This window comes from Rhododendron vialii, chromosome 13a (genome assembly GCF_030253575.1).
Source record: "Rhododendron vialii isolate Sample 1 chromosome 13a, ASM3025357v1".
NCBI classification, from domain to species: Eukaryota; Viridiplantae; Streptophyta; class Magnoliopsida; order Ericales; family Ericaceae; genus Rhododendron; species Rhododendron vialii.
The window spans coordinates 17,144,594-17,164,501 of record NC_080569.1 but is presented as its reverse complement, the minus strand read 5'-3'; positions in this window follow the sequence as shown (position 1 = coordinate 17,164,501).

Here is a 19,908-nt window from a genome sequence, read left to right as displayed (position 1 = left end):
TGAACAGATAAGTTCTGGACAAAATGCTCATGCAGATTCATTAGCTTGGTTGGCTGCAGCTGTACCAACTGAGTTCAAAAGGAAGGTGGCAGTAGAATATCTGAATGAGTCGAGCATTGGAAGGAGTGTAGACTTGGTCTTGGACGTGAACCAAGGACCAAGTTGGATGGACCCAATCATGGAGTTCTTACGAGACGAGATACTCCCTTCTGACAAAAAGGAGGCTCACAAGATAAAAATCAAATCTGCTCGGTTCTGGCTGTCCCCAGAGGATAAGTTATATAAGAAATCCTTTACAGGCCCATATTTGCTATGTGTGCATCCTGAGATGGTGCAGAAATTTCTTCATGAAATCCACGAGGGAACATGTGGGAGCCATGCTGGAGGCAGATCCATTGCCCACCAAGCAATTACCCAAGGCTACTGGTGCCCACACATGCAAGAAGATGCAAAGGTGTATGTGAAGATTTGTGAGAAGTGTCAAAAATTCTCACCAATGATTCGAACACCCGCCGAGGATCTGGTGCCTTTGACAAGTCCCTGGCCGTTTGCTCAATGGGGGGTAGACATCGTGGGTCCACTACACAAAGCGACTGGGAATTGAAAATTCCTGCTTGTGGCAACCGACTATTTTACTAAGTGGATTGAGGCAGAACCATTGGCCAAAATCACTGAACCCATGATAGAAAGGTTCGTATGGAAGAGCATTATTACTCGCTTTGGGGTCCCTTACTCGTTGATTACAGACAATGGATCACAATTTCAGAAGAAATTCAAAGCATTCTGTGCTCAGTACGGAATAAGGAATTATTATTCCACCCCAGCCTACCCTCAGAGTAATGGGCAGGCAGAAGCGTCTAACAAAACTATCCTTGATGGAATCAAGAAAAGGCTGGACAAAGCTAAGGGAAAGTGGCCTGACGAGTTACCATTAGTGTTGTGGGCTCACCAAACAACGCCTAGGAGGTCTACGGGAGAGACCCCCTATTCATTGGCCTATGGAACAGAGGCTGTTATCCCTCTTGAAGTTGGTCACCGTTTTGGTTGAAAGTGGAGGTAATAACAGGGCCCTTGAAATCGAGCTTGATCTAGCCGAAGAGAGGAAAGAAAGGCCCTGGTGCATCTGGCTTCCTACCAGGAGCAGCTAATGAAGAGCTATAACAAGTATGTTCACCCTCGAGAGTTTGGTGTTGGGGACCTCGTACTACGAAAAGTGCTCGGCAACACCAAGGTGACCAATGAAGGCAAGTTGGGGGCCAATTGGGAAGGCCCTTATCGAGTAACCGAGATTGTAGGTATTGGGGCCTACAAATTGGCAGATTTGGATGGTAATCCACTTCCGAGGCCTTGGAATGTCCATAATCTACGGAAATTCTTTGTTTAAAGAAGCATTAAGTTCTGTTTTAGATTTGCACTACGTACTTGTATGGGAATTACGAATATAATTCCCTTGTTCTAGTTTTGATTATTCTAGTTGCAAGGGGTACGAATAACGCCCTCTTGAGTTTTACAGATTATGAATAAAGTCACTTTTTAGTATAACTGTTGTGTTCTTGGTATTTGTTTGAAAAATACGAACTACGAGATTAGTTTCCCTCATTCGTATTGGGGAGCAGAGTATACATTTAAGTACGTGACACTTAAACGTTATCAAACACAAGTATTTTTGAGTACGTGATACTTAGAAATTCATAAGTACGTGACACTTAAAAGTTATAACAAGTATGAATACACGTGTACGTCTTTTTAAGTACGTGAAACTTAACATATTTTTAAGTACGAGACACTTAAAACATATGAAATTACTTGTATAGAACAATTGGCTTGGCTTAAAAGCATAACGAGTATATGTTAGCCATAACTATTTAAGTACGAGACACTTAAATAGGGATTAAGTACGAGAAACTTAGACAAGTCTTTACGTACGTGAAACTTAAAGACAGTACAAGAAATCATGCTTGCTAAAAGTACGAAATACTTATGCAAACAAGCAAAACAAATGATGATCAACAGTACGAAATACTTGGATTAAATATTTGCATCCGAACAGATGCAACAACGAGGGGAGTCAAGCAAAATGTATAATTATGCCACGAAGGGCCGAATACCTGTGTTAACAAAGTATTGATAGTTCTGGTGCCTCACAGGGCCAACATATGCTTACGATCACGCAGGACCAGCAACCAAACTCAAAACAGTTTATATACTTACCAAATCAGTCCACATTCTGGACCTCTGGAAAGTATTTCGTACCTATCACCTCTAGGTTTACCTCTTATTTATAAATTTTCGTATGCTTATTGCACAGCTATTGCAGGTGCATGGGGTGCTCCACCCTCACAACCACTCCCATCACCTTGTTGGAACCCTTCTCCACAAAGTCACCTTCAACCAACCTTTTCGTCGATGGATCCACCAAGTTAACCACGCACCACACTCCTTCCAACCTCCTATATATACCCCATTAGCCTTGCAAATCAAGGGTTACCAAAAATTCAAGTAAAAAAGGCACACAAACCACCCGGCTAATAGCGCTGTACCGCTCACGCCATTCTGGTTATTGTATCATGACATTCATACCGAGTTGTTCCAACTTCAAAGTTGAAACTCCAAATAGTGGAATAATCAAAGGTTTAGGTTTCTTTTGACATCCTTTAGAATCATTTTTAAACAAGAATACACCTTCAAAAGAAAATTTCTGAGGATTCTGGCAGTGTCCGAACATCTTGAGATAGAATCGTCTTCTAGTTCTAGAGTCTAGAGCGACACTGACGATGCTAACTACATTTGTACTTTAGTCTTTTATTTAGATTAAAGTTGTTGCAGGACCTCTATTGAGCGTTCTTTTACTTTGCTGCAAGTTCAGAACCATTGCACCGCCAAGGAGAGTATCAAAGCAGAAAGGCAAACCCACTTGGGAACGTCTACATCAGAATCTGATTCAAAGGCTTGTTAGGTTACAATCCCAGTCAGTCTCAACGGAAGACTCTTCGCGTTCTCTGTTAGCCATTCTTCAGTCAGGCTCGTCATCGGTCATTCAGGAAGTGGACCCCCCAACGTCACCAACTCCTTCATCTACATCAAGTACCTCCTGAACACCTGTCATGGCAGATCAACCACAACCACTCACTGTGGAAACCATGCTCATGAACTTCCAGAATAGCATCACCACTATGCAACAGAGGGTTGCTCAGACAAATGCCAATATTACTTGGTTGAATGACCTCTTCAACACTTGTCTTCCTCTAGCTGTCCAAGAGGAAAGTGAGGCCGAAGAGGATGTTCATGAACAACATATTATGGTTGAAGATCCAAATCATCCAGGACATCTCGTAGCTATGCCCAATCCTAGAAAAGTTTGAGTACCTCCTCCAAACCCAAATCTAGCAGGGGACGGGCCTGCTAAGAATCCTAACTTAATTGCTCTCGTTGACAAGATGGCCAAACTGGAAGAATCTGTCTCCAAATCCAAGAAGATCTGTGCTAGGGGAATTGACTTGGACCGCCTCTGCCTATATCCAAATGCCAAGCTTCCCGAAAAGTTCAAAATGCCTGACCTAGCCAAGTTCGACGAGAGTGGTGATCCTAAGACTCATCTTTATAGCTACCATGCCGCTATGAAGCTATTATCGGTTGAACCTGAGGCCATGTCTCAATTATTGCCACAAACTCTCTCTGGGCCTCCTTTCCATTGGTTCTTATAACTTGACATTGCCAAGAGAAGGACTTGGGAGGACATTGGGGCTACGTTTATTTCGCAGTACAGCTACAATTCCCAACTGAAAATGACAACTCAGGAACTTGAGTCCACTAAGATGGAAGCTAAGAAATCCTTTGTTGACTTCGTCAAGAGATGGAGGGCCAAAGCCGCTCTAATGACTGAACGCCCCAATGAGAGAGACCAACTCCGTATTATCTTTCGTAATCTTCAACCAGACTATGCCAGGCACCTAGTTCTAGTCCAAGCATCTGCCAACTTTGAAACCTTCTCCGAATCTGGTCTGGCCATCGAGGATGCACTATAGAGTGGAATTTTGTTAAAAGGAGAATCTTCTAACCCTCCAAAGTCAAAGCCTCAGGCATACTCTGGCAATACCAATGCGCGATTTGGGGGAGGGACTTACTCCAACACGACAACCAACAGCACTAATGCCTCCTCCTCCAATACTACCAACCACATTGCCGACGTCAATCAGGTGCAAACACCACAAAACAACCGGCCTCGCAATCAACCCCGCAGCTTTTCAGCCATCGAAGCACCTTTGTCTTCGATTTTGGAAAAGTTAGTCAAGTCTGGGCATCTCAAGCCCCTTGATCCAACTCGTCTACCTAAAAATCCATCACCCAACTTCAAGGCTAACCTCTACTGTGCCTACCACCAAGGGCTTGGTCATCTCACTAACTCTTGCTTTCGCCTCTATCATGCGATCCAAGATCTCATTGACGATGGCACGCTCAGAACACCCCCGAAGCCAAATGTCATCTCCAATTCCATGCCAAAGCACAATGCTGTCCCGCATATCAGCCAGATATCCCTCAGCTCCACTCATATCAATCCCAACTCTAGTATATTCAACCCTGCTAACCATATAATCCCAATGAACGAACCCATGCCAATCGTAACCATGCCGCTGGAGCCAAAAGCAAAACTCATGTTCATTGGAGAGCCTTCTCATCCTAATCCAACTTTTCAACTCCTGCAGATGGGCCTGGATTTCTTCAATGAGATTATTTGCAACCTCCATGATGGCCCGATTCAGCCTATACAACTCGGTCCTACCTCAACTCGTTGTGATCCCATCTTTGTCATGGCAGATCCCAATTCTTCTCAGAGCTTCGGGAACCGATTTAGGGCTGTAATGCCAGCCTTGCCTAAGCCTGAACCCGAACTTAACATGCAGGCCGTAGGCTGGGCTATAGCAGACAACGATGATTACGCCGCTCCTTTAATCCAAGAGTGGTACCAACTTGAGCTTGAAGGGTTCCCATTACATCCCGAGCAAGTCCTACTCCTCAAACATGACCCATTTGATTAGGCCTGGAACGACGAATGGCTGGCTGGACACGACCAGACGTTACTCGATCCTTTGGATGGCATCTCCTTGTATATGTTATTTCAGCAGTCCAAACCGTTACTCCCCGAAGAGGACTACTATTGGGATCCCGAACCTGTTTGGCAATTTTCGTTGGGTTTTGACCCTAATCCTTTCCAAGATTACGCCTTGCTGGATTACATGACTCATTTTGTAGAGGACGATCTTATTCAGGAAGAACCTCGCATCTTAGGTGAATGCTTTTTACCCTCCGCCATTGATAGGCTTGTCAACTCAGTGTCTGTTTCTGAGTATGACCCCACTTTCTACATCATTGATGAGGGACTTCCGCGCCCTATAGTTCTTTTTTCGAGCAAGGAGGATTGCAGCATCATGGTCACGGACCTTGTCCTGCCAACCGATCTTTGGGATGTTGAAGATGTAGTCAATGTCCAAGTTGGAACAGAAGTCTGGACCGTCAATCGCTCCTTAGCCGATGGCGAACTTTTGGATGTTCCTTTTATTACCAATCCAGAGCCTATTGCAGACTTTGGGATGTTTCTAGGACACATTGCTGGTGAAAAACTTGGCTGAAGATCTGGGATTGGACATGGAAGTGCCTACAATTGCTCCAGCCACTAACAAAGGAAAACGCAAGCTGGGAGAGGTCCCTGTTGACCTCTGGGATGTTAACCAGGACCCTCAGGTCGTGCCCTCTTTGGGAAACATTCACAACGTTACAAGGAGTGGACGGGTTTTCCAGCCTGCTAATCTGCAAACTGGGAGTTCGTCCAACCCTGCTAGCTAAAGGAACGAACCCTCTACTTTCCTAAAGTCTGCACCGTTTGAGGTACTTGCTCGCTCCCCGAGCACGGACATGATTCAGAAACAATTTGAACGGATTCCCGATGCCATATCAATCTGGGGACTAATACGTTCTTCCCGTGAGCATTGTCAGAAGCTTTGCCACACTCTTTCTCGCCTCAAGGTTCAAGCTAATATCACTCCCGAGGCAATGATATCTCTCATCCTCCTACCTACTTCCAAGCACACCGTGCTCTTCACTGATAAAGACCTGTCAGTCGAAGGGGTCGACCACAACCGCCCCTTGCATATCACTGTCAAATGCCGAGGACTCTGGGTTCCGACCGTCCTCATCGATAATGGTTCAACGATCAATGTTTGCCCTATGAGGGTGGCTTATCATCTGGGACTAGCTAAAAAGGACTTTGCGCCAACCAATTTGGCCGTTAAGGCATACGACAGCACTTGTCGTATGGTCGAGGGCACGTTGATACTCAAGCTCAATGCTAAGGGCTTCGAAATGGATGTTGAGTTCCATGTTGTCGACATCCCGGCTACTTTCAATCTTCTATTGGGCAGGCCATGGCACCATAGATCTAACATCATGGTTGTGCCATCTACTCTTCACCAAAAAGTCATGCTGGGACTTCCTACTGGCACATTAACTATCTGCGGGGATTCTAGGATTTGTCCACTCAAGGAAGACGGTACCCCTGTTCTGGGGATCATGCACGGCAAAGAAGACATTGATCTAGAAGGTTTCTCTTTTGACACATCCGGCTCAGTTTTAGCTATCAACGTGGACGGGGATTTCATCATAAGCTTTGTCGCCTTGGACATTATGAGAAGGATATCCTATCTACCCAGCTTGGGTTTAGGGATTCACCAACAAGGGATATCCCGAAATTCCCTACCTTTCCTTCCTATGAGGGCCGCTTTGGATTGGGGTACATCGCCTCTGCCAATGAGGCCAAAAGAAGGAAATGTACTGGAAAACTTCGAACCCTCTACGGTGATCCTGACAGCTACTTTGTGCGCAAGATGGGAAATGCTATTTACATCGGACAGGTTGAGCCTTTTATCGATTCAGAGACCAAGGAACTACTACCGAGTTTCACGGTTTTCGCTGATAACACCTGGTCAAACAACGATGAAGAGCCAGCAAGGGCAGAATTCAAGAAGAAGCTTAGCCAGCCGAAGGTGAAAACTGACTGGCTGGGATCTTTCAATCAGGGAAGCTTGGAGCAGCTGTTCCATGAATTCGCCTAAGTGGGTTTGGCCGAGGAAGCTGAAGAAGCCGAAGTGCTCATGCTCGGGCCCGATGCCCTAGAGGATCCCACCTCCCTTATCGTGGAAGCCAAGGGTAGCCTTAAAAATTGCATTTTCAAACCACACTTAACTTGCATTAATGACACTTTTGAGTCTGAGTCTGACACAGAGTCTCTTGAGTCGTCTAAGACTAGCTCTGAGTTAAAGTTTGTGCCTCTTGGCCCTCCACGTGATAGCTTTTATTTCAAGTTTGATTCTGTTGTACTTGGCAACCCTGAAGGGTCTTATGAAATGAAAGAATCTGCTTTTGACTACTTTGATGATTTATACATAAACTGTGTCGACCCCGACGATGAAGAGATGATGATTTCGATGGGGATGTTCCCAAGGAAATCCGTGCCCTCATCGAGAGGGAAGATGAAAGGCATGCTTAGCTATTAAAAGAAGAAGTAGTTTCTATAAACTTGAAAGATGAGGGTGATTCCCGAATGGTTCAAGTGGGCTCCACCTTATCCCCAGAGGAACATCATGATTTCAAAGAGCTGCTCGCGGAATTTGGTGATATCTTTGCATGGTCTCATCAAGACATGCCCGATATTGACTCAGAAATAGTGGAGCATCGAATCCCCCTGCTGCCGAGTGCTAAACCTGTGAAACAGAAACTAAGGCGGATGAGGCCGGATTGGGTACAGAAAATAAAAGACGAGGTCACCAAGCAGATTGATGCCGGTTTTCTCATGGTTTCTCAGTATCCTACTTGGGTTGTCAACATCGTTCCTGTTCCTAAGAAGAACGGACAGATCCGAGTATGTGTTGATTTCAGGGACTTGAACAAAGCAAGCCCCAAAGATGATTTTTCCTTGCCTCACATTGATGTGCTTGTGGATAACTGATAAGCACCAAAGATTGTCTAATCTTGGTGCTCAAATCCTCCGAATTGTGACGTTTCTTGTATTTAAATGATTGTTTAAGTTAAATATTATGCACAAGATATTTTTGTAAGCATTTCAGGTTAAACGCGAGAAAAAAGGCATAGTTTGACGCCAAGTGTAGCCCTCGAGGATAACCGAGTACCCAAGGCCACCAGGTGCTGCACTACCAAGTCCTTTGAGTCAAGTGACGATGCCCCGGAAGTGCCATGGCAAGGTTGGCAGAACTGAAGCTTGGAATCTGCAATTTTTGCACATTGTTAGACTCGGATTGTTTGCTATGGTGCTAATGTGGCATTTTTTGGACTAGAGTTGATCCCCTTGGAGGCACTCCTGCTGACTGTTCCACCCCACGAACTTCATGACTTAATGGACAATAGTGTAACAACCTTGATTTTTAGTAAGTAAAAATTTCGTTAAAAATTTGAATTTTTATTTTTAATTACTTGGATTGCTTTGGAAATTCCTTTTGTATTCTAAAAATCTGTTATAATTAGAATTTTAGTCTTTTAAAATTATATTTCTTTGCTAGAGATTCTACTTGACAAGTATAGTTATATTCTAACCAATTAGTTAGAGGGACCTATATACAAATTCATCTAGTTACTTTCTCCTAACCCTAGATGAGCCTTTTGAACCTCCTTGAACCTTTTGAACCTTTCAAACCCTAGTGGAACCCTTTGGACCATTACCCATTGGGCAATAAATGTTAGGGTAATCTTTGTCCATTGGACAATAGGCCTTTCATTGGAATAATTTGATGAGTACAAGAATATAGTAATATATTGGTGTATATTCACATGTGCAAAGGACAAATATGCATTTTTTTTATTAGATATCATTTCCTCCATTATCCATTGGTCATTAACCGTTAGGGAAACTATTGCCCATTGGATAATAACTACTAGGGGAATTGTTATCCATTGGGTAATAGCACTAATTTTCCAACAAGGTACAAGGTTTTTATTTAATAATCAAGTTTTGGATTTCCCATGTGATTTTGTGCATTAAAATATTGGGTAAATCTAAATCCTAGATTCTAAGTACTTTTTTGTAATATAATAGTACTTGTACCTTATGGTTATTTTAATCCTAGCCTTGTATTCTATTAGATACTTGGTACTTATTTATTTATTTAAATATATGGACATGTGTACTTGTGTATCATATTATATAAAAGCCTAGATTTCCTAAAGTTCATAATCTATTAGTTTAATGGATCATGTGCCTAATTGGAATTCTTTAATGGGATACTTGATTTTGTAAATCTAGTACCCTTGTACTTTCTAGTCTTTCTTTTATGTATAGATGTAAGGTTCAGAAGAGAGAGAGAGAGATGCCGAGAGGGAGAGAGGGAGAGATGCCGAGAGAGAGAGAGAGAGAGAGAGATGCCGAGAGGGAGAGAGGGAGAGATGCCGAGAGAGAGAGAGAGAGAGAGAGAGAGAGAGAGAGAGAGAGAGAGAGGGAGGAAGAAGGAGAGAGAAAAAGTAAGGAAGATTTGTTATACCATGACTTGATCACCATGATCTTCTTACATCTTTTCAAATCCATGGTTGTATATTCTTCCTAGCCAAAAATCTATCTCTCAAATGTCCTTTAATGTTTGTATAATCACCAAATCTTGTACAACCCCTCCTTTCTTCCACCAAAAATCTTCCTAAAGATCATCAAGTACAAATCTAGTCATTCAAGGCCTTTTACCCATTGGACAATAATTGTTAGGAAAAATTTTACCCATTGGGTAATAGCCTAGACTTTTGCTATAAATAGGACCCTTGTCCAAGCATTCAACGCACACCTTCACCTAGCAACTTCTCTCTCTAGAAAAACTTGTATTCTCTCTTTGTTCTTGCTTAGTTCTTCTTGTGTTCTTCAAGAAACTCGTCCTAAGCCGCCACTAAACTGCCACCCGACCACCCTCTCGATCCAAAAGTAGTAGTAGTAGTAATCAAGATCTAGTTTCAAGAGAAACCTTTCTCTTTCGAAGCTACCATAAGCATTACATAGGAAGTTACTCCACTCGATCACCGACGCACTTTCAGTACCCGCCCTACCCCCAAGAAGTAAGGTAGAGTCTCTCGTCCATTAAACCCAAGTATAGTGTAGAACCATATGTTGAGAAATAGGATGTCCCTACTTTTTAGTTCAAAGTATAACTTGAAGTATTTTTTTTAAAGAAGATAAGGTTATCTATCGTTTATTATGTTTAGAATGCATGATGGTTAACAAACTCATTTTGCTAATGGTGGTATGAACATGTTGAATAATTGACTTTTGCTTCAATAAACATATGTTGTTTTGAACTTCCCATAAAGGAAGAAAGAACGGTTTTCGAAAGATAAAGACTTATCTTTGATAGAAGTACTCGTATTTTGATCTTGAGGATGGTTATGAGCATGATTACTAATATAGAATTGGATGATCTTGCTAGTTGAGTTTCAAGATTTCAATGAATGATATCGTATGTGAAAAGTCCTACCGCGGAGTCTATGCATGAGAACGAGACACGGAAATCAAGAAAGTAGAAACATGACGCCTAGGGTGTGTTAATGACAAGGTGTGTTTTAAAAAGGAGAAAAAGTTTGAAACCCCAATGTGGCCGGACTTGCCCATTGTGGGAATGTGTGTGTGTGTTCCAATGGGAATCCGGGAAAGCGGAACCATTGTGAGGTTGTGTGTGTTCCAATGGGAATCCGGGAAAAGCGGAACCATTGTGATGTTGTGTGTGTTCCATTGGGATTCCGGATCAACGGAACCATTGTGAGGTTGTGTGCGTTCCCATGGGAACCCAGAGCAGCGGAACCATGGTGAGGAATGGCTTGGTTATCCGTGGAGAGGAGCCAATGCAATTGTGTGCCAATGGGAACTCGGGACGGTGGAACCATTGTGAGGATACTCGGGAGACCGGAACGGCGGAACCGAGGTTGGGTGTGTTAAAAATGGGTTTTTGAAATAATGAATGGGTTATGAAATGAGGAAAACGAGACACAGTTTACGAGATGTTGCGTAGGAGAAACCTAGAGAATCTTGGACACCAACGCTAGTTGAATAATGAATGCGGTGTGTCATTGTCTGTCAAGTATGTTTGATCTATGTGAAAATCTTCGATTTTTATGGTTTAATGTTTGTAAGTTAAGGGTTAGTGGGTATGGGTTACTCTATTGAGCTTTTGTAGCTCACGGTGTTACCTTTTGGTGACCCTGACATTTTATATTGGTGGCGACGCCGGTATAATGTGTCAGACCTTGTAGATGATCAAGATGAACAGTACACCTTGGAGGCTTTTGGAGCTGGCTAGGATGGAGGAGCAGGTGGAGCTGTAGTTAGGAACCCTAGAACCCTCTTCATTTGTGTAATTATTGAACTCTTGTGGGAGTTTTGTTGTAATAACGAGCCAGACTCCATATGGTTTTATCAATAAAATGTTTATTTAACGTACCCAAAATTGGGGGCGTTACAAATAGAGGTGACTGCTTTCATACCATGGAGCCAGGCTCGACTGAGGATGACATTGTATGTACCAGGGGCATTGACCACTACAAATTCAACATCCATCACTCGGGAACCGGCGCGCATGGGAAGGTTAATCAAGCCGAGCGGCCAAACTAGAGTGCCTGTGAAGCTCACAAGTGGTGTTGATGCGGTATGGAGTTGTTCCAGCGAGAGCCCCAAACTTTTAAAGGTAAATTTAGAACATTACCTCCACTGAACTCCCCTGGTCAATTAGCACGCGTTGAACAGTAGATTTATCAACGGTGACGGTGACAACAAGAGCGTCCGTGTGAGGGGTTTGAATGCCATTGAAATCTTTGACGGAGAAAGTGCAGTTAAGGCTCGAATCCGTCCATTTCCACTTTGGAGACGCACCGACGTTGCAAACAGACATAGCAGCAACAGCTTTGTCGATCTCAAAATGGAGCTCGACCGCCCTTCCTTCAAAAACAAGGCCCTAAATGACGCCGACAATACGTTCCGAGACTGGTGGGGGAGGCAAAAGCGGGTTCTTCTTAGTGTCAATCCATTGGTTGAGGTGCCCGGCTGCAGCGAGCTCCTCCAAGTATCGCTTGAATAGTTGGCATTGGGTGGTATAATGCCCACGCTCGTTGCGATACGTGCACATTCTAGTGCCACCACCTGTTGTACCCAAGAGCCCCGTCGGCCAAACAAAGAACGATAGCCGACCGATAATGCTCAAAAGTTTGTAAATGGGCTCAATGAATGCCGTTCGTTCTGCCACAAATTTGTCTGACCTCGGCTCACGTCTTGCTTGTTGCTGAGGCTGTTGTTGCTACTATGGTGGTCGGTTTTTATTGTTCAGCCGTGGATTTCCTTGGTTCGTGTTGCCCTGGCCTCCTTGCCCGACGTTCACTACTTGCTTCTTGATGCCAGAAGCACTAGGTAACGCCTTGTCAAGTTTCGGAGCCATCGGGGTGCGGTGCTCGACAATCGCTTCTTGGTGTACACAATCCTTTTCAATAATAATCATGAGCTCACCTACGGTCTTCGGAGGGTTTTGGGATAGATCTCGGAACATGGCAGAGGAGAGGTCCAACCTATTCATGAGTGATTCGGCCGCAACACTCTATTCACAATCAGGAATGAGTTTGTAAACTTCCCAATAATGTTCGGTATACAGCCGAAGAGTCTCTCCTGGCAACCATCTCATGTTGACGAGCATGGAGAGTGTTTTTGGCTGGATATTACTCGTGACGAAGCGCTTGGTGAATTCTAACTCTAATTGTAGAGACCCGGAAATTTCGTTAATTATTGAAATGTTTGTAAAATAAAAGGGCAAATTTGGAAAGTATGGTTTATTTGGTGGATATTTGATTTGAGGACCGAGTGAAACAAGTGAGATTTGAGGGTGTGTCGATGTAATATTAAGATATAGGGGTATAAATATGTGGGTGTGTGAGTAGAGAATCATTTTGATCCCCTCATTTCTCTCTCTCCCTCACGTCTCTATCTCTCTCTCCACCGATCTCTCTCTCTCTTGCTCCTTCACTCTATCACTCAAGAAATCCAAGAATCAACCTCCCTCCAGCCTTGCAATCTCGTTCCTAAGCTTGAATATCCTTGGGTTTCACCGGGTAAGGCTTGAATGAAAGTTTTGAGGTTTGAAGAAGCTAGGGCTTGCTCAAATTTCGTAGATCTTGGTTATCATCGTGAGGTAGGGATTTCTTTACCTCTTTTATGTGTTTATATGTTGATTTGATGCAAGAATCGATCATTGATTGTCTCCCTTGGTTCATTCAAAAGCTGTCAAAAATCTACGGAAAATCGCCCAAATCGCATAGGGATCGATCCCCCTTTCATTTCTGGTCCAGCAAGCCCAGGGATCGATCCCTGGTGATGGGGGGATCGATCCCTCCCTTCTCTGGAATTTCTGCTCGTCTTTTGGGTTTTAGCCCAATTTCAAACGGCCATAATCCAATGTCGGATTCATGCAAACTTTATATCAATTCGAAGGTCTTGAAGTTAGTTTTTCATTGCCACCAAAATCACTTAAAGACTCTAAGTACACAAAAAGTTATGACTGTTAGAGTGGGGGTGTGTCGGTATCCCAACATCCATTGGCTACTCCTATGATCCTTGTTTTGTCATTATGACTTTCTATGATTAGTCGATGTTATTTTTGACCCGTTGGCGTTCCGTTAGTAAGGAATGAATAATAGCTTACTTGGTTAAAATGTCAATAAGATGCAACTTGCGAATGAATGATTGTTTTTGAACGTTTGTGGTATATTGTGATATTGTTGGCATGTCGTGACATACTTTATGAATGAATGTGGATTTTGAAAAGCTTTAACTTGTATGTTGAGTGAGGAAATAGTTGTTTGGGTCGGTGGTCGATTTAGGAAGTCTCGTAACGCAAGGGGTGGTAATACGAAGACTTAGATGGTCTCGTAACGCATGGGGTGGTAATACGGAGATCCTAGATGTTGGTGCAAACCATAAAACTAGGGGTGGTAATACGATGACTCTTGTAGTGCTATACGGTAACGCAAGGGGTGGAAATACCAATGGTGGAGATTAGTGATAGAGAGTCGTGTCGAACCGTAGAGTTGCTCGAGTCTTATGAACAATGTGGTTAATTGGTGATAGTGGCAAGTCTTAAAATGGTTGTTATGAATGATTGGCATCCCTTTGAAATGATTCCTATCTATCGACTGAGTTATACTTTCATGTCTTCATCTCTCTGCACTCGTCTTCATGTTTGCACATAGAATTGGTAAAGATTTTTCTACTGAGCTTGTAGCTCAACCCAATCTTTCTTTTCAGGTTCAAACGTTGGGCAATAGGTTGCATGCATCGTGTGCTTGACAGTGAAAGACTTTTTGGAAGCTACTTGTACTGAGTTACTTAATCATCTTTGTAATTGACTTTCTTTTGATAAAGATGGGTTTGTAACTATTCATTCAAAAATTTCCTTTTGACTAAACAGCTTGAAACTTAACAACTTGTTCGTACTTGTTAAAGCTTATTTGGGCCGGAGTGCCAATGTTGTATTTCCTTAAAATTGGGGACTTGTTTGTAAAATTAAACAGGTGGGGACTCTTTTGGGATATTACTAATGATATGTGATGACCTTTTATTGAAACAGAACATTATTTATGTTGAAAATCGAGGGTGTGACAAATTGGTATCAGAGTGTCTAGGTTTGAATACTTTGAGACCGTGGGGAGACTTCTAGTCTCATGGGTTCAAATTGTCACGCCTTTTGCATAACATATGTGTGCTTGTGTGCATTGAGATTACTTGGCTTACATGGCATTGCATTTCAATATCGTCGAGTGGAGTAGAGTTGTTTTGACCCGTGTTGGGATAGTTGAAGGTTTCGACCTCATGAGATAATGTTGTTATTAATGAACATTTTCTTTCTTATAACTTGTAGCTAGATGCCTCCGAAAACGCGTGCTAGAGCAGGTGAGGTCGAAAGTCGGGGTGGTAGTGGTCGTGGCCGTGGACGAGATGCACCGGTTGAGGATGAGGTTAGCCAACTTGGGGAGAATCCGAATGGGAATCCGAGGGATGGGGCCGGACATGGTCAGGGAGAGGAAGTACCGGTAGTTCAGAATCCGTTTGCTAGGGATTTCGTTGCGGCTCTTGCGGCTGCAAATCTTTTGAACCCAGCTCCTAGGGAAAGTGCAGATAGTCATGCGATGTCGGTAATGAGGGAGTTTAGTCATAGAAACCCACCAACTTTTGATGGGTCGAGCAGTGACCCTTTTATGGCCGATCATTGGCTAGCGCAAATTTGAAAACTCTTCAGGGCTCTACAAATTACGGAGGATGACTTGCGAGTCAATATCGTAGCCGTTCAGCTTACGGGGGAAGTGAATGAGTGGTGGGAATTAGTATTGGAATCGAGGAAGGACACGAGGAGAGCGGCAAGGACTGCGGTTCAAGCAAATGAGCCAGATGTTGAGAACATAACTTGGGCCGAATTTGAGGTGCCCTTTGAGGAGCAATATTTTCCCGAAACGAGCCGTGACCAATTGAGGGACGAGTTTGAAAGGTTAGAGCAAGGGAATATGACCGTATCGGAGTACACCTTAAAGTTCCAATCTTTATCCCGTTTCGCGCCGGAATTGGTCGCTACCGAGGAAAGAAAGTGTAGGCAGTTTGAAAGAGGCTTGCACGACACCGTGAAGAAGTTTGTTATGGCACAACGCAAAGAGAAGTTTTCCGAAGTCATTGAGTGTGCAAGGAGCATTGAGACACCGAAAGAAGCACCCAAAAATCCTAAGGTTTGGGAACCAAGGCAACCAATGGGGGGGGGGGGGGCTAATGAGTTCTTCATCGGGAAGTTTTGGTAGTCAAGGGAGGAAGAGACAACGAGATCAAATGTCGATTTCGCAGGGTCCATCAAATTTTAGGCCTTCACCTTCTTCTTCGTTTGGAACTCGGGGAGTTTCCAATAGACATCCAATCGTATGCCACGAGTGTGGTCAGGCGGGGCACATTCGCGCCTAATGTCCGCGACTTTTGAACACATGCTTTACTTGTGGGAAGGGTGGCCATTTTGCAAGGAATTGTCCGCGTGGGCACGGGGCTCGTAGTGAATCTAATTCGGTGCAGCAGCCGAGGAGTGGCCAGAGTTCTGGTCGGCACTCGTTTCGGGGTACTCAGAGACAGCAGCAGTCTCACTTTCGTCAGACCACATCAGTTCAGGGATCTCAGGCTGAGAGAGGAGCTAGTTCGTCTACACCTACTCAGGGTTTGCCATCATGGTGGACATGTTCAGAGTCAGATGACTCAGGGTAGGGCTTTCGCTATCACTTCGGCTATTCCGCCTCCACCACCTCCTGTTACTTCTCAGGCCTCGGAGACTTCGGTTATGAGGGGTACATTTCTCTTGTTTAACTCTTTTGCTAGAGTACTATTTGATTCTGGAGCATCGCATTCTTTTGTAGCTGCATCTTTTGCTTGTGCTTTGGGATTGGAAATTGAAAATATTAGTCCTCCTTTGTTCGTTGAGACACCAATAGGGGTAGATCACTATTAGACCGTATTTGCCGAGATTGTGACCTTATCATTCGAGATCGTCATTTTACCTTTGATTTTATCGTGTTGAATATGTCGGGTTTCAATCTTATTTTGGGAATGGATTGGCTGTCTGTGTTTCATGCTACCATATACTGCTTCAAGCGTCGAGTCCGTATTTGTCTGCCTGGGGGTGCTTGTTTTGAGTTCTTTGGGGAGTGTCGGGAACTGATAGAACCGTATCTGTGTGAGTCTAGGGAACAAGAGTCGATGTATGCCTTATTAGCGAGCTTGGCCTTAGATGAAGACGTATCTGCGCGTGGGGAGTTACCTCTTGTCGTTTGTGATTTTTCGGACGTGTTCCCAAAGGAGTTACCCTGTTTACCACCTGAAAGAGAAATCGAATTTTCTATTGATTTACTTCTTGGTACTGGTCCTATTTCCGTACCTTCTTATCGCTTTGCGCCTGCTGAGTTAAGAGAATTGAAGATTCAGTTGCAAGAATTGGAGAATTTGGGTTTATCCGTCTGAGTATGTCACCATGGGGAGCTCCGGCCTTGTTTGCTCAAAAGAAGGATAGGTTGCTTCGCCTTTTTATTGACTATCGTATGTTGAACCGAGTTACCATTAAGAATAAGTACCCTATGCCTAGAATCGATGATTTGTTTGACCAACTTCGAGGCACAACTTGTTTCTCTAAAATTGATTTTGAGGTCCGGTTACCATCAGTTGAGAGTTCGGAGAGAAGACATTCCGAAGACCGCTTTTCGTACCCGACATGGCCACTATGAATTTGTGGTTATGCCCTTCGGATTGACGAATGCACCAGCGACCTTCATGGATTTGATGAACCGTATCTTTCGTGCTTATCTCGACCATTTCTTGGTTGTATTCGTAGATGATATTCTTATCTACTCGCCTTCGGAGGAGGAACACCAAATTCGTCTTTCTATAGTTCTTGAACTTTTGAGAGAACACCGATTGTATGCTAAGCTTAGCAAATGCGAGTGTTGGTTATCCGAAGTTAAGTTTTTGGGCCACGTTGTGTCGAAGGATGGGGTGTTCGTTGATCCGGGGAAGATAGAGTCCGTAATGAATTGGCAGCGACTGAAAAATGTATTTGAGATTCGTAGTTTCTTAGGCTTGGCTGGGTACTATCGTCGTTTTGTGCTTCACTTCTCTCTCCTAGCGGCTCCGTTGACTAAATTATATCGTAAGGGACTCGTTTCATCTGGAGTGATGCGTGTGAGATGGCCTTTCAGGAATTGAAGAGAAGGTTGACTACCGCACCAATTTTGGGGGTGCCCGAATGGGGAATCGGTTATTCCGTGTATTGTGACGCTTCAAAAGAGGGGTTGGGGTGCATTTTGATACAGTTGGGACGAGTGGTGGCGTATGGATCGTGATTGAAAACTTACGAGCGAAATTACCTTACCCATGACTTAGAACTTGCGGCCGTCGTTTTTGCTTTGAAGAGTTGGCGTCATTACCTTTACTGTGAGAGGTTCGAAGTCTTTTCTGATCACAATAGTCTAAAGTACTTGTTTTCACAAAAAGAACTCAATCTACGTCAACGCCGTTGGATGGAACATTTAGAAGACTATGATTTTGAGTTGCAATATCATCCGGGAAAAGCGAATGTGGTAGCGGAAGCATTGAGTAGATAATCGACACACCTAGCGAGTTTAGCTATTCACGATTGGAAGGCGATGAACGACTTAGGTTTGTATGCGTTGCATTTTGAGGAGGTTCGAGATGGAGTCACCTTGTGTAACTTAACCGTTCAATCGACCTTATCAACTCGAGTGATTGAGGCCCAACAACAAGATGAAGAAGCGGAAGAATTTCGCACCAAGTTTCTTAGCGGAAATGCTCGAGAGGGGTGGATGATTCATGCCGATCAGGGTTTGCGATACCAAGGAAAATTGTTCGTACCCATTTCGTGTCGGGAGGAAATATTGAGAGAATTTCACCATTCACCGCTAGCCGTGCATCGGGGGGAATGAAATTGTATCATGACCTGCGTAGACAGTTTTGGTGGCCGGGAATGAAGAGAGACGTCGTCGTCTTTTGTATCCAAGTGTCTTAAGTGCCAACAAGTCAAAGCCGAGCATCAACGACCCGCGGGGGAGTTACAACCATTACCAGTGGCCGAGTGGAAGTAGGAGAATGTAACCATGGATTTTGTTACCGGTTTACCGAGGTCGCCGAGGGGGCATGATACCATTTGGGTGATAGTCGATTGATTGACCAAGTCAGCGCACTTCTTGCCTATTCAGATTACGGATTCGATTGATACGCTTAGCCGTTTATACATCCGCGAGATTATTCGTCTTCATGGAATACCCGTTTCCATTGTGTCGGATCGAGATCCAAGGTTTACCGTGCGCTTTTGGCAGAGTCTGCAAGCCGTTCTTGGCACCAATCTCTTATTTAGCACCGTGTACCATCCTCAAACGGATGGACAGTCCGAGAGAACGATTCAAATTTTAGAAGATATGCTTCGGGCTTGCGTTATGGATTTTTGGGATAATTGGGAGGATCGATCACCTTCCGTTAGTCAAATTCGCCTACAACAATAGTTACCAATCTAGTATCGAGATGGCGCCGTATGAAGCTTTGTATAGGAGACCATGTCGATCACCCGTGTGTTGGACCGAGTTGGGCGAGGCTACATTGGTTGGGCCCGAATTGATCCAAGAAACCTCTGAGAGTATGAAAGCGATTCGTCAACATCTTCTTGAAGCACAAAGGAGAACCACTGAGCAAGTCAAAGTGATTCGGCAACGGTTGTTAACCGCGCAGAGTAGGCAAAAGACCTATGCCGACTGTCGTCGCCGACTGTTATCGTTTGAAGTGGGAGATCACGTGTTCCTTAAGGTGTCGCCGCGTCGGGGACTATCTCGTTTTGGGCAAAAGGGCAAACTTTCACCGTGTTTTATTGGGCTGTTTAATATTATTAAGAAGATCGGGGAAGTGACATATCGATTGGCTCTACCACCAAGGCTATCGGGCGTTCATAATGTATTCCATGTGTCGATGTTGCGAAAGTATGAGCCGGATCCGTCACATGTTCTAGAGTGGTCCGAACTTGAGTTGGAAGCCAACGCATCCTATGGAGAGGAGCCAATGTGTATCCTAGATTCGCGCGAGCAAGTTTTGAGGGGTAAAACCATACCGTTAGTGCGAGTTCTTTGGAGTACTCTCGAGAAGGAGGAGTCAACGTGGGAAAGGGAAGACGAAGTAAGGGAGAAGTATCCGCATTTATTTTCAAATTAACCAATGTGAATTCTAAGTTTTAACTTTATGATTGTTAGCTTGTTGTTTGGTTATATGAGTTATCGTATGAGCATGATTATTTGATGCATCATCTTGATTGGCTTGAG